Source organism: Triticum urartu, chromosome 2A (assembly GCF_056163025.1).
Source record: "Triticum urartu cultivar PI428250 chromosome 2A, HENAU_Tu73, whole genome shotgun sequence".
In the NCBI taxonomy this organism is placed as follows: Eukaryota; Viridiplantae; Streptophyta; class Magnoliopsida; order Poales; family Poaceae; genus Triticum; species Triticum urartu.
In genome coordinates this window covers 674,360,898-674,364,849 of record NC_141874.1, presented here as the reverse complement: position 1 = coordinate 674,364,849, position 3,952 = coordinate 674,360,898, and the positions used below count along the sequence as shown (strand labels likewise).

The 3,952-nt window shown below is 56.2% G+C and overlaps 1 pseudogene; it reads left to right on the top strand.

Annotated features, from left to right (window-relative positions):
• Positions 1–1,103: 1,103 nt before the first annotated feature.
• On the top strand, positions 1,104–3,321 carry LOC125537805 (U-box domain-containing protein 75-like; annotated as a pseudogene).
• Positions 3,322–3,952: the final 631 nt, after the last annotated feature.

The following is a 3,952-nucleotide window of genomic DNA, read 5'->3' as shown; positions in this document are numbered from 1 at the left end:
TCAGATTACCTTCCTCTGGGGTATGTGTCGGGCCATCATTTCCTTCATTTTCCATGATTGCTCGGTGTAACTTGTAGGCTTGTTTCACAGAAAACTCTCCCTTTGTATCAAAATGCCATGCATGGAAATCCTCTGCACCCTCCTGTAGCGGCATTTTCAATATTAACTCTGCATCCTCCTCCCAGAAAGTGTCGTTAACTAACTCGTCATCCCACTGTCCAGTAGCCAGATCAATTAGGTCCGAGACCCTGGTCAGGATATTGGCCCCTTTCGGTGTAATAACTCTACGTGTCCACGCTCGTGGTATCCACGGATCCTTCCAGATGTCAACATTCACGCCAAAGGCAAGTAGAGACACCGAGATCAAACGCCCATGGGACACACAGCTTATAACTTAACTAAGTAGACTGCAAATGTTAAGCGGTACGGATTCGTCAAGTGACTGGCATTGGCACGAGCAGTGAACTACTAGGAGTACATAAATCACAGACGTGCAGAAAATCGGATGCGGAAATGCATGTGCAAGTCGTGCCCACCTGACAACTACTGGAATTACGGACTGTCACACCTCGGCATGCATCAAAGACGATCAAACACGATCAGGCCGGTCCGTCGGCGCAGCTATCTGAGCACGGCGAAGCCTCCGAGCGCGGCGACGAGCACGAGCGGGACGACGGAGGCCCAGAGCACCACCTTCGCCTTGCCGCGCCGGCCGCGCGGGTCGCCGGCGACCCAGAAGCCCGTGGCCACCTCCAGCGCGGCGAAGACGACGACGGCGGCGAGGATGACGTAGTAGGCGGCGACGAACGGGCCGTCGAGCAGGAAGACGCCGGCCGGGGCCCTGAAGAAGGCGAGGTACAGAGCGGCCGAGGACTTGGCGACGCCGCCGCCGACCAGGGCGCGCTGCAGCTTCGCGTCGTCGTGCACGGCGTCGACCATGCCCGCGGCGGGCGCGTGCGGCAGCGGGTCCGGCATCTCGATGCTCACGCAGTCCATCGCTTGCTTGTCAGTGTGCTCTCTCGGCTCGCTCTGGATTTTGGGAGAGGGTGAGGTAGAATGTGTGCTCGTTTATATAGGCCATGCGTGACCGCAGGGGAAGCCCGATGCCGGCACAGCCCGAGGCCGTGCCCGACCCCGGCAGTCTGGTGTGCATGTTGACTTTTGGTCAATCAAGCATTTTCTTTGGTGTGTGTGAGAGAGAGAGAGAAAGCAGAGGACTGATTGATCGGGCTGGCCCGGAGTTGAGCGGCCGTGCCCGTGGCGTTCCCGTGGCCGAGCCCGAGGCTACCACTAGGCAACGGAATGGGAAATAATTTATGATGATTTAGCCAAGCAAACGGTGTCGTGTTGTGAGAGTGATGGAAAAGCTTCCATGCAGCGTCATGTGAAGGCGCTGGCTGGGATGCCGAGTCGGCGATGCTGCCGATGCCCGATACGGAAGTGCGGGACTCCGCACAGCAGACCTGCAAGGACCCTCGCCACGCCCACGCCACGACCACGGCACGCACCAGACAACCACCTGTCGGCCCCGCCCCGGTGCGGGATCCCGTTGATCCAATTTCCTGTCGGAAACCCGCTTCTGGATCGCCTCCGTGTCCGAGCCCGGTGCGGAAGTGAATTCCGCGCAGCAGACCTGCAGGGACCCACGGCACGCACTAGACAACCACCCGTCGGCTCCGCCCCGCCCCGGTGCGGGATTCCGTTGATCCAGGAGGTAAAAGCATCCCAAGTACTCTAACTTGTATAAAATATGATGATTTAGTCCTAAATTTGCAAAATGCAATTTTATCATATTCCAACTTGCATTGGATGTGATGATTTAGTCTCCGGCCTATCACAGCTCGACAAATGGCAGCCAGGTGGCTTGACTGGTCGTCGCCCACACTTTTGCATGAAACACCCTGCTGTCTTCTCTAATTAACTCGCAATACTGGATGTTAAGTGCAGTTAACTGCATATCTCCCTGTGGCTGGCGCTGGGCCACCGAACCTACCCGACCACGATGCAGGAGCTCTGGGACGACGCGCTCACCCTCAACGCCATGGTCCGGCAGCTCATCGCCGCCTGGTTCTCCCGTCGGCACACCCGCTTCAAGAAGCGCTCGGCCGACTACCACGGCCGTGCCGCCGACCTTGTCCACGGTCTCCGCGGCACGGCCGTCTCGAGGAGGCATCCGCTCAAGGGCCAGGCCCGCGTCGCTGCGCTCCCTCGCCTCCACCCACCAGTCCGTGACCAAGGCCACAGCCGAGGCCGGCGGCGTGTCGCTTCTTGACCTCGCTTCCGGCTGGAGACGGTGGCGACTGGCGAGCCTGAGCCTCTTGGTCGGCTCCATGCGCCTGGTCCGGGACAAGCGGCACCAGGACGGTGTGGCCGCTGGGCTAGAGGTGCTCAATTCCATCTGCGCCGTCCGCCGTGCACAGGCCGGCCAGGAGTATGATTGTCAGCACTGGTGCGGTGCAGCAGCTCGCCTCAGTCCCTGAGGGCAGGACGGCTCTCAAGGATTGCCCGAGGACGATACCCAACGTCGTTCGATTGCTGATGAGGGTGTCCGAGGCCTGCACGCAGCGCGCCCTGTCGATGCTGTGGGTGGTGTGCAGGATGGTGCCTGAGGAGTCCGCGCCCACTGCCCTGGAGGTCGGACTGGCCGCCAAGCTTCTGCTGGTGATCCAAAGCGGGTGCGGGCCGGAGCTGAAGCAGCAAGCCTCGGAGTTGCTCAAGCTTTGCACCATGCACTGCATGTCCACCGTCTTCCTCGTGAAATGCAAGCTCACCAAGACAATTCAGTGAGAAGAGACCGGGACATAGCCCTTCTGGTTGTGATTTGAGTCGATGATGCTGTTCCTCGTGGTTAGTCTCGCATAATCTGGATTGGGGAATGGATGAGAGAAGCAAATTGCTGCTGGGTGAAGGCCTGTGTGTAGATAAACTCGGCAATTGGCCGAACTTGCTATGTCATTTGAAGACATGGGAGGGAGTGGGTGAATGCATCGCCCTGCCCATCGACATGAAGCTTCCATCGAGCAGCAATGCGGCGTAAGCAGCGCCCGAGTGGGTGGCAGGCCGGCGGCCGGATGTACATGCAAATTGGTGTGAGTTTGGTCAGCTCAATAAGCACTCAAGGGCTGGGTTATGGTAAGTACAGCCAGTTTTGCGATCAGTAGCTGAGAATTCAGCGAAGGCCTGCAATTTTAGATTTTTGGCAATGTGGGAGGCTGTCAGGGCTGTAGTAGTTCTTCCTTTTCTTTCTTCTCCTGGGTTTTCGGTGTAATTGGTGATATAAATTGGGTAGAATTGTATACAGTACTGCTGCTTCACAGTTCAGAGCTCGAGTGCACATTGCCGTGGCTAGGGAAAGCTTTTGAGTTCTTCCTGCATCTTGGATTGTTTGATTCTCCGATCAAATTTGGGAAGCGTACACTTTGCCTATAGCTTGTACCACTACGGATAGCTTGAGGAAGCGTCGCTGGTGATGAAATCGGAACAGTTGAAACTTGAAAGATTTGGCTCCGTGTCTTGTTGTGCCGGAATTTCTGCTCACCCTATCTCGTGTACTACATGTATCATGTTCCAGTCGCAGCTTTAGTTTCTGGCTTATTCAGTGTATTGGGCAACCAATTGTTCCATATACTATATTAGCAGTGCTTACTTGACGTAGATTGTGGCATGTTTAGATAGATTCCTGCATTCTCTGTGTCTGTATCCTGGCAACGCAAGTATTGCAATTCATATCAGAGGGTCCTCGGTCCTGCCCTCCGACTCCAGTCAGCAAGGACAAATAAAGACATCTGCGCTTTGTGGGTTAATTAGAGAAGACGGCAGGGTGTTTCATGCAAAAGTGCGGGCGACGACCGGTCAAGCCACCTGGCTACCACTTGTCGAGCTGTGATAGGCCGGGGACTAAATCATCACATCCAGTGCAAGTTGGGGTATGATGAAAATGCATTTTACAAGT